Below are 12489 nucleotides of genomic sequence, written 5' to 3'. Positions count from 1 at the left end.
TTCTAAAAATCCTTTTTATTCTGACTTGTTCCAATTAACGTTTGTTTTGGTTGTTTTGGTCATTTTATCAGGCAATTATGGTGCACACCTACTGTGCGATTTAACATCTAAGCCGCCATCTTTCCACTTACTGGGAAAGCTACGATTATTCTGTTGCAAGATTGTGCTGTAATTTTTATGTCTTCTAATTGGATGTGGTAAAAGCCACTTCTTCACATTCGTTTCATACTTTTGATATTGATTGATGGTTTTTAAAAGCTATATAGATTCTACAGTAATCTGGACACTCTAAGCCAGTAAACATTACAATCATCTACCAATTGGTTGTAAAAAACTACGTACTATGGAACACAGATTTCCCTATTAGCAAAGGAATCGTTTTTCTGCTTACAAACCACCGTTTTTCTACCGTTCAAAAGCTACTTTCTTCTTCCTTTTTGGACTTGAATGAGACATCATTTCTTCCATTATATATATAATTAGAGTGCCGAGTATACGTAATTATACAATTTAAATGATTTAAAAAATGTTTATAACCAATTTAAAGAGAAGTGTATGAACCTATATAAGTACCACAACCAAATGTGGTGTATGTCATTTCATATGGAGTGAAGTTAAAAACACATTGTTATCATTAAGGCATAAAAAAATATTTCTAAATTTACATTACAGTAAAAATTATATTGTCTTAGATTGTCAAAAATTTATCAGTTGAAATTTTATTTAATTCAACAGCGGTGTTTGCTGTCACTGATATTTGTTCGGAGACCCGTCCAGCATCTTATTATCCAACCATGTTACTCTATTCATCGATACAAATTGTTGCCATTTTCTCTTCTAAAAGAAACGATGAACAGTGGTCTTTTTCTATCACCTAGGGTATGCATTGACGATTTTACAAAACGTCCAGCAACTTTGAGCCCAGATTAGTCTCTTGATTTCCCAATTTACAACTGTATGTAGTTCATTTACGAAAGGGGCCTCTTCTATTTCAAAAGATATGAATCGCAAACTTTATATAAAAATGGCCACAGACTTTTAATCCAGCCCAATTTTTAGATGCAAAACAACAATCAATAAATTATGTAGAATGTGCAGGAGTCAACAGTGGTATTTGCCATAGCCAAAGATATGAATCGAAGATTCTATAATTTTTCAATATTGTAATTTAGACAAGATAGAGTTGTTGCTTATTGTACATTATACAACAATTCTTCTACAAAGCGGTCAGCGGTGCTTGCTATCACTGAACACGTAGACATTGAAGATTTAAAGAAAAATTGAAAAGAAAATCCAACAACTTTCAATCAAATATAATTTCCTAATTCCTATAGATGTCCACCAACTTCCAATTCAACCTAATGTCCTTATTTTCTAAGAAGGAACTATTTATTTTGTTTTCTTACGAGATGTAGGAGTTAGGTTGGCGATTGCCAAAATGCATACATCAAGGATTTTAGGAATAAGCCCACTAATTTTCAATGCAAACTAGTTTCTTGATTCTTAAAGACAAAACTAATAATTTTCTTTACTACGTCTCCACTGACACCAAATGCATACATTGAACATTTTAGAAATTAGTCCACCAGCTCTCAGTTGTATGCCGTTTCTTTACAATACTGTATAGTAGTCAACAGTGAATTTTGCTATGACCAAAGACACGCACAGAAATTCTGTTAAAAGTCCACCAAAGGTGAATCCAACATAGTCTTTTAACTCAATTGATACTATTACTGATGAAATACAATGAAGGTCCTGCAAAATCAAAAACTTTCAATCCGCCTAATTTCCGCTTCCTCTAGACAAAATTGTATGTAGTTTATGTTTACTTTTATCGGGTCAGTACTAGTGCTATTTTGGACGTTTGCAAACGAAAGGAAATTTTTCTCGGCATGCGTCATTGTTCCACTCTCCACTCTTCCTCTTTGCGCCAAACCTCCAATTTTTGCCGGTCTGTTGAAAAATGTAAAAAATATCAAAGGTTAAACACATTAAACAATTAATAGTTTCAGTTTCTATTATCTATTTTTTAGTCTTATTCGTGTGAAACAGATTTTATTTCTAACTGATCTGAGGTCCGAATTTTGGACAAACTCAGGGTTAAATCCTACCGGACATCAACGTTTACTGTGATAATTTGCTGTACAACAATTCTAGACTTCTTCGACCTCATACCTTCGCCAAATAATAGTAGACTTAAAGCCTGGACCCGCGGCACGCTGGCGGCGTCGCTGAGGTCGATCGAAATGACAAAACACTAAATGAATTTCATCGACAAAAACCGAATCTTTTTGAGCTTTGTGTGTTTTGGTGTCTTTTTGGACATACTTGTACGTTTTGAATGATATTTCCATTATAAAGTCGAGGGTAACACTAATCTAGTTAAGGACGCAGCGACGCCGCCAGCGTGCCGCGGGTCCAGTGAGAGGTGGGCTTTACCAACTGATGCAGAAGAAAGGAAAACACGTACTTTGAAATACATTCCAACACAATCTTCTCTCCGTCCTCTAGGCTCCTTCGGAGCCCAACTGGTGTAGACAAATGGGGACCCATCCGTCCACGTCCATTTGTTGTCTTTATAGAATAGCCCAAACCAGACAAGTGGCAATTTACCCTCAGGGGCTGCAAATAGAAAAGAAGTCTGACTTTTTATCTCCATGAAGAAAGACTTTTTCATGGGGATATTGTTTTGCGTGTGTTTGCGTGTGTGTTTGCGTAAGCTTGGAGTCAGCATAAGTGAAGAACGTGTAGAAGGATTGTACTGGTATTTGGTATGTGAGTAGGTGTTGGGAGGAGAAAGGTTTGGGACACTGGTGTGTGTCACTGGAACTGCAATGGCGTATTTGTAATAATCTTCTTAAGACAATAACTGAAGGAACAACAGTTATTTGGTATGTGGGTAGGTTGGACAGAGATGTACAAACTGAAGTGCAAATTATGCAAATTGGGACTGAATTTGCATCAGTAATGAGGGATATCTACACCTCCATTCTAGGCATGTGCTTGGAGGTCACACCTGTTTCATCTGTTGGTCTCAAGCTAGGATAAGAATTCCCCAGGTCCTAACAGCTGGTAATGATGAAAATCTATACCTCCGTAATAAAACATATATATATAGTCAGTCAGTCTATAAAGACTATGACATAGTACTGCGTTAACAAAATTTCAACAACAGAAAAAGATAGTAAAACACATCATATATAAAACCAAATTTCATGGAAATTTTGGGTCTTCAGACTCTTGTTTTCTATGTTTTCCTGATTTGACGTTTAACTCATTACTTGGATTTGTCACTTCGTGTGTGGTTTTGTTTGATTGAGCGACTGTATTGGTGTGTGTGATGTGTGTCTGTGTGTTAGTAAGCGTCTATGTGTGTGCATTGTCAGTGTGATTAAAAGGTATGTATTAGTGTGTGTGTGTGTGTGTGTGTGTGTGTGTTGACTGTGGGCGTATATCTGACGGTGTATGTTTCTGTGTCTGTGTATGTGAGCACTGTCTGTGTGGGTGTTTTGTAAGTGCGTATGTCTATATGTGTATGTATTTGTGTGTGATTGCGTGTGTAGTTTTTGTGTGCGTTTTTTGTGTGTGAATATGTTTAGTTGTGTGTGTGTGCATGTGTGTACTTACGTGCGCTGTCAGTGTGTGTGTGGCTGTGTATTTGTCCGTACATGTGTGTATGTGTCAGTTACTGTATATATAGATGTTTGTGCTTTCTATCTGCGTGTGCTTGTGTGTGTATGTATATGCGTGTGCATGTGTGTGTGTGTGTGTGTGTGTGTGTGTGTGTGTGTGTGTGTGTGTGTGTGTGTTTGTGTGTGTGAAGTATCAAATTTACGTCATGCATTCCATGATCTGTGTAACATCGTAATTGTATGTGCCGTGTTAGACGCCCAAACTCGGCTACTGCTGCCTGGGTGGTCATGTATTGCCTGCTCCAATTTGAATAAAACAAAAATAAAATAGAATAAATAAAAACAAAATTAAATAAAAATGATCTGTGTATAACCCACCTGTGGAGGCGAAACCCTTCATGAATCGTTTGTCATCTTGCTTCAGAACGGACGCGAGATTTGCCTCTAAGCGTTTGCACTCATTGTTCGCATTATGCCAGCTGACTTTTTGTTTCATCAACTTGTAGCAGTGGCTATCATGTTCAGTCCATCCAATGAGACATGTTTTAGCTGTAATGAAAAAAGGAGGTAAGGAAAGGAAAGTGATCTCGAACCAGTTTAGGTCAAATGAACTCAATGAACAGGTGAGCTAATCTTCTACTGGTCATGACAGAGAAGACATATGCTATGTACAGTATTTACAGGTCCATTGTGCCGGGGAAATTCCCCTAGCTCTTTTCGACAAGCACAATGAACAGCCCACGGCTTAACGTCCCATCCTAAGAACTGCGACCCTTTCCGGTAGCGTGCATGTCGGATGAGCGACACAGCCGGGATCGAACCCAGGGCTTCTAGTTCCAGAGGCAAGATCGCTAACCACTGGACTACGCACGCTACTCACTGTGGTTTAGATTAAGTGACTTAAATCGTCTGCTTGTGATGAAACTTGGTTAGCAGAAAAATTCAGGTCTATTTCATTTTCTGAAGAAAAAAAAAACGTCTTCTTATCTAAACCCATTGCCGAAAATGCCTCAAATGTTTTTTCCCAGACCCAGATGAAGCAGACTTATTCGTTTTTAGTCTATTTGAAATAACAAGAGAACAAATCTCAGTTGTTGCAAAGTCCCTTTCCAAACTTTATGAGAAAACAATGAATATAAAACCTTAATTTCATTCTAGCACGTGTGTCCACAGATCTCAATTCTAGCAATGAATACATTGGGAAGTATATCAAAGAATGTCTAGACGTTAGAAACTCCTCCAATGATTGTAAAATCCCATCGTCATCCCACACTACTACACCATATTATATAAGATAGACTGATTAGCATAATAGAATGTTTTCTATGTACCACTACCAGTGGATGCCATACTTTGTACCTTGTAAAAGTGTTGTGCAATAAAGTTATGTATATAAATATAGTATGATGAAACTTGTCTAATATAATTCGATAACGCAGATGAAATACATTTCTATTCCCTTCAAGTCAGTTATCTTGCTTGAATGAGGTTTATCAACTAAGCACACCTGTCACAATGTATTGTCATAACTGTTTTTTTCTCGCGTTTTGGACAGACAAGGACGAAGTGGCACTGCACAGAGTATAGTATGCCCATTGGATGAAGGATTTTTAAACTAATACGCACGACTAAAAATTGACAAACTACAAGGAGCTTTCAGATGACATCCGACATCTTTCTTGAGCCCGTGCATACATAATATGTTTACATTTGGTTGAAGTGAGGAAAGTCGTGTTAAGTACCTTTCGCAATTAGCAAGGGAACAACATCGATGGTGTCAGGGGATTCGAACCCGGGACAACTACTTTCTCGGTTGAATCTCTGCCGTTACGCCACAAGACCCCATCTTTTTTTGGTGGCGCCGCAGGGGCTAGCCTAATAATATATCATTATTGTAACTTTGGAACAAATGACTCACGGACACGAGTCTCGCAGATTCGTCCGGTCCACCCAGGCGCACACGAACAGGTGAATCCGACATTGTTGTTGACACAGGTCCCGCCATTTCTGCAGGGCTTCTTGATGCACTCGTTGATGCCTGTGTATAGTCAAAGGTAAGATTGCTTTATGCGTCAAGACAATGAAGCTAATTTCTATTTTAACACATTTGCCACAAAGATGTCAGTTTCACTCAGAATGACTTTGACTAAAAGTAAAAGAAATTAGTAACAAAAGTCTTTTTTTCTGTCATAAAAAAATATCTAGGCATTAAAATGTGATCTCTATCAAGTGACGTGACGTGAAAAACTTACGTTGCTGACAGTTCGGTCCAGTCCATCCAGGTGAGCAGGTACATTTGTAGCCACTGACGTTATTTACGCAGGTTCCATGTTGACCACACGGCCTTTTCAAACACTCATCTTGTCCTGTGTGGTAACAAAGACATCTTGTCTTATTATGAGTACTTTTGATTGCACTTCTTTTGCATATTATACTCATGCTCAGTTTATTTAAGTTATTTATGTTCTGTCAACTACATTACTCTTGGTTTCCTTGCATGATTTACCCATATTTTGTTTCAGTTATTTTATATTGACCTCTGACCTCTCCTGCTCATTTTTAACTTCATCATATTTAGATTTATTTTATTCACTGCCTATCAATTGTATGTTTTTGTAAATTGATTTAATTGTATTTAATGGGGGCGGACTCCAGGAAGAATAGTAAAAAAATTCATGAGAACATGGACAATAACGGAGATCTGAATAAAACGAATAAACAAACATGAAACTAAACAAACAGACAGCGCAAATACTAAAACTACATGGTGCAATTAAGGTTATATTTATAAGCTAACAACTTATATTAGCATAAAAGCTAATCTGTGTTGTTGAAGAAGGTCGACGTAGCAGATACTTAACTTGAGACGCCACTTCAGTGCGTGAAATGATAAGAATCTTAGACCGAATTCTTACGTAAGTAAAAGAAGAAATGATTGACTTTCATTACAACATGCTTAGCAAGCAGTACACAATTAGTTTCTACAATGACATCACATGAAAAGGCAAGTGACACATGAACAAACTTACGTTCCTGACAGTTTATCCCAAGCCATCCTCGCGAGCAGACACATTTGTAACGGCCAGGATAGTTCACACACATGCCATTGTGTTGACACGGTTTGCTGTAACACTCATTTATGTCTGTGTTAAAACATGAAATATGTCTCAGCGTCAATGAGTATGAAACTAGTTTTCATAAACTCATTCGAAGATTAGAGTACGCATGTGCAGTGTCAAAGGTGAGGCCCCTGAGACGTAAAAAGTAAATCCCGACGATGTCGAGACGAGTACTGTTTACAAGCCAGGGGCCTTCACCGTGGATACTGCACATGTGTACTCGAATCTACGAATGGACTTCAGTTCAGTTCAGTTCATTCTCTTTTTAGAGGGGACACACGTGACTCCACAAGTTTCTGTCGCACATGACAGTCATTAAGGCCAACATCCTCTTCGATTACTTTCTTTAGTGTCAACGATGGGCGACCACGCCTACGACTTTCATTCGATCGGTTTCCAGAGGAGAACCATACCCGCCATTTCCTCGTGGCGCATAACATGGCCGGCCAGAGACAACCTACGGTAACGAATAACCTTAGAAATCTGTGGCATGTCACCATAAAGCTCACTGTTTGTTATGTGGCTCCTCCAGGACTTATAGACCCAAAATGTTGTGTATATGGTCATGATTGTAAATTACTATATTGTTTTGGAACATCAAAGGTATAGATAACCTGTCAATATAGCTGCAGCTCACCTTGGTGACAATTCCGTCCAGTCCATCCAGGCGAGCAGATGCATTTGTAGCCGCCATCTTGGTTCACACAGCGTCCATGTCGGCATGGTTTTCTGATACATTCATCAATGTCTGTGAAACAACAAAAAATGATCTGGCAACCAGGTGAACTTGATTTTTATCCAAACTTTGTCAACTACATGTTCGATATTGCTATCTAAACGCTATGCTATACCTTACCTCAGCTAAAGGCTGGACTCCTATAGGAGTAAAACACATAATGACTTAGACTTACTGAACCAAAATGCAGTAGCAACAACAACCACAATGAGAGCAATAGAAGTAGAGAAACACGTTTAAAAAAATGTTTTCTACCTATACTGAAACGACATGTTAAGTACTCACCTTGCTGACATGTCTGTCCAGTCCATCCGGTCAAGCAGGTGCATTTGTATCGACCAGGAAGGTTCAGACACTGTCCGTTTGCGCAAGGCCTATTGGCACACTCATTTACGTCTGGATGATAATGGAAAAGTTCGGTCACTAACCATGCTGGTATTATATTGCTCAGCCTCATGTACACTACGCTTATTAGGCTGGGATAGTTATTAGTTATTTGGCAGGCCGACTGCTCTCTCTTCGCAGCCAGGGGCTGAATTGCGAGGAGCGCACAATAGACGGGGCTGAATCGCAAGGGTCTGGAGCGGCTGCCATTCGGCGCGCAGGTGACGTCAATACGACAATCGCCCCATGTTCGGCCATAGGGCTGTGGGTTTTGAACCACTCACACCGGGAAGGACCCCTACTCTTTTCGATAAGTGTGGTGGGTTCTTTAACGTGCTCGAGGTGTGGCTCTCCTCAAACACGGGACCACGACTTAACGTCCTATCCGAGGGACGTCCCTAACCGAAGCTAGGTACTCATTTACACCTGAGTGAAGTGAAGAAAGTCGTGTAAAGTGCCTTTCCTAAGGGCAAAAAGTCAACGGGACAAATCAGAGAACCCCGGATAAACTAACACCTTTAAATAAAATGGGATAATTATACACTTAAACAGTATTCTGTAACATCAAACTTAAACTAAAGGTATAAATGACCTGTCTAGAGCTTATCTTGGCGACATTTTGGTATATAATTGCTATTTAAACGTAACCATATGCCTACCCCCTCTAGGAGTGAATCATATAGTGAGTTGGCATTATTGAAACAGATGTTATTGCATTGACATCATCGGCAACAATAGCAATAGTAGTAGCAGTACAGATACATACTTTGTTCCACACAAGTTGATTAAAGTAATTAGTTTTCTATCTTTATCAAAATGACTTGTAAAAATCTGTAAAAATCCAAAGGGACGAGTAAGCCGCTCCCTGGATTCGAACCCGCGCCGATCCAAATCGCACCCTTGCAATTGGGCATCCAACACGCTAACCACTAGGCTAAAAGGTCCGAACCAGTTAGACTGGTCAGTTAGTGGAGGTTGATCCCAATTGTTACACTACCCCCCCGCCCCCTCCTAGGACCGCAACTCCAACTGATTTCTTAGACAAGTACAACTTACAAGCTCAACTCTGGTAACAATGGGTAACTATCTGATTGGCTGCTCTCACCAGCCAATCCCGGCTTACCTATGTAAGCTCCTCCTCCATATATTCTAGCTACTATTTACACTAAGTATGCATATATCAACGTACTTAGCTCATGTACGTTATAACCTCACCTCGCTGACAGTTCTGTCCAGTCCATCCAGGCGGGCAAGTGCATTTGTAGCCGCCATCTTTGTTCACACACCGTCCACCATGTAGACAATGTTTTGAATTCCTAGCACACTCGTCTATGTCTATGAGACAACAGAAAACAATCTCAATACCAAATGAAATTGGTTTCTTTCAAACCTTTCTTAATCACGTGTTCTGTAATACTAATTGTGTCTAAACGTTTTGTTTAACCAAGCTGGGAGTAAAATGAAATGATCGAATGTCCAATTGAAGCAAATGCAGTAGCAACAACAACAACACATGTTTTTCACACTTAATACCTTAAACCATTCGACGTCGCCTTATTTAAACATATTCAGTAGCAACGGCACCAGCAAAAACAACAATTGCAACAATAACAACACAAATAAGACAGCAGAAGAGAAACACATGTCTCCACAGTAAAATGCATCAAACAAGTTTCTATCTTGACTGATATGACTTGCAAAGATCTCACCTTTGTGACAGATCCGCCCGGTCCATCCAGCTGCGCAGAAGCATGTGTATCCGCCATCTTTGTTCACACAGCGTCCATCATGTAGACACTGTTTTGAATTCCTAGCACACTCGTCTATGTCTGTGCAACAACGGGAAAATACCTTGTCACCATGCAAATGGGCTTCATTAGTCACAAGTTTTGTAAAGCCTATTCTATCTAAACGTTATGTCTAACCAAGCTGAGAGTAAAATAAAATGATTAAGTGTCCAATTGAAGCAAAAGCTGTAGCAACAACAACAACAACAACATGCATATGTACAGTAAAAGAGACACACATGTTTTACATTAAATACATTAAGCAATTTTGAAACGTAATGACATCGCCCTATCAAAACAGATGAAGTAACGACAACAACAACAACACAAATAAAACCAGCTGGCAGTTTGGTTTGGTTTGGTTTATTTGCACATATCAAAATCAATTTTACATAATAGAACAAACAAAAACATGTGCTGGGGGAAGAAAAAAAGCCATAGTGGCTTATACAAGGTCTTCCCCCATCTAAATTAACAAAAATAACATACATCTAACAATTCATAATATAATTATAGTAGTAAATAATAACAATAACATATCAGACAATAATAATACTAACAAAATACTAACAGAATAGTAATTGGTTGTATATAAAAAAATTCTATGTCAAATCATAGCATAATTCGATAACGAAATGATAGAGTAGAGACATGTTTCCACAGAAAAATGCATAAAACAATGTTAATTTTCTGTCCACTACCAAAAATAGCTTTCTTATTTTTCTTGTTTTTCCTTCTGCAAAGAAAATGTTTCTGTCAGCAAGAATATCATTCTGTATACAAGAATCCCTGTATTAAGCACAAACAAGAAACCCTGTTTTAAGCAAAAACAAGGACTACATCTAAGAATTTTTTCCTTAAGTTAACTTAAACAAAGAAAGTTCAAGAAAATAATTCTATTAGAATCAAATTTTCAAGAAAAAATAACGTATGGGAAGAATCTGTAAGAATACAAATTTGACGAAACAAAAAACGAATCTTATATTAAGCCAGAGAAAGCATTTTTTCTTATTTTTCTAGAAAATTGTTATGGAAAACAGCATGCTAGAAATATTTTCTTGAACTTTCTTGGTTTAAGTTAACTTAAGAAAAAATTCTTTGTGCAAGAATTGACATAGACAAGACCTCCCAGAAGGTTTCTTGAATTTTCTTGTTTTTCCTTTGTATAAGAAAATCTTTCCCAACATAAGAAAACAAGAAAATAAGAAAAATAAGAAAAACGATTTTTGGTAGTATACTGATATGACTTGCACAGATCTCACCTTGCTGACAGTTTTGCCCAGTCCATCCACGTGAGCAGTCGCATTTGTATCCGCCATCTTTGTTCACACATCGTCCATGTTGGCATGGTTTTCCGGCACACTCATTTATGTCTGTGTAAAGGAAATATATCAATATAGATAAGTATGAAACCTGTTTTGAGCTCTGTTTGGAGTTCGCAAGTGCAATATATATGGTAATAATTGCACAAAAAAAGGAAAGAATGCACCTTGCTGACAGTTCTGTCCAGTCCATCCAGGCGAGCAGGTGCATTTGTAACCGCCATCTTTGTTCAGACACTTTCCATTTGTGCAAGGGTTATTGGCACACCCATTTACGTCTGTATGGTAGTGAAAACACTTCTGTCACCAAATATACTATTTGCGTAGCCACAACACATAGAATAAGATAGAGGCTTAAATAAAGCCTTGATTTATGGCTTAAATAAAATGATAAAATAGAATTTGTTTGTGACAACAAAGGTAATAAAAACATATCTATAGCTCACCTTGATGACAATTCTGTCCAGTCCATCCACGGGAACAGATGCATATATAGCCGTCGTTGTTGTTCACACAGCGTCCATGTTGACAGGGTTTACTGCCGCATTTGCCTTTGTCTGTGTGAACGAGAAAGTATTTTGTCAAAGCGCATGTAAGTGGTCATCAGCCTGGATACAGCCCGTCAATACAGTGTATGTGACTATTAGGTCAAAGAAAGTTACGGAATAGATGAGAGACATGGAGATATATTATAAAACAGCTTGATTCAGGCTATTCATCCAATCTCTGATAAATGAATGAAATATAAAGCCGGAAAAAAAGGTGCTCACCTTGTTCACAGTTCTGTCCAGTCCATCCAGGCGGGCAAGTGCATTTGTAGCCGCCATCTTTGTTCACACAACGTCCATCATGTAGACATGGTTTCCCGGTACACTCATTTATGTCTGTGTGTGCGAACAGAAAGTGTGCTTGTATCTTGTCAATGCGTACGGACCTGTGTCTTGCCAATAAACATCGAAATGGTTTTGGGTCGATTAACAGCCTGTAAATTCATTGTGTATGGTTGTTATTGCAAAAACAAGATGTAAAAAATAGATGTATAAAAGAACTCACCGTGCTGACAGTTCTGTCCAGTCCATCCAGGGGCGCAGGTACAGTTGTATCCGCCATCTTGGTTCACACAGCGTCCATGTTGACATGGTTTACTGGCACACCCATTCAGGTCTGTGGGAAAACGTAAAATGTATCATGTCAATGCGTATTGGCGCGATTTTTAGCCGAGTTACTGGCCATAAATACAGTTTATATTGTTGTCATTGCATAATAAGAAAAAGACATCACCTTGTTGACAGTTCCGTCCAGTCCATCCAGGCGAGCAGGTGCAGTATCCGCCATCTTTGTTCACACAGTTTCCATGTTGGCATGGGTTCAGGGCACACTCGTCTATGTCTGTATACACACATGTAGAAACGGAAAATATTTTTCGTCATTTCACACGGAACCGGTTTTCATCCTTGAAACAATTCATAAATGTAGTGTATGTTGTTATCGTTGCAATAGAAGAAAAGA

Source organism: Branchiostoma lanceolatum, chromosome 16 (genome assembly GCF_035083965.1).
Source record: "Branchiostoma lanceolatum isolate klBraLanc5 chromosome 16, klBraLanc5.hap2, whole genome shotgun sequence".
NCBI lineage: Eukaryota > Metazoa > Chordata > Leptocardii > Amphioxiformes > Branchiostomatidae > Branchiostoma > Branchiostoma lanceolatum.
This window is presented reverse-complemented; position numbering follows the sequence as displayed.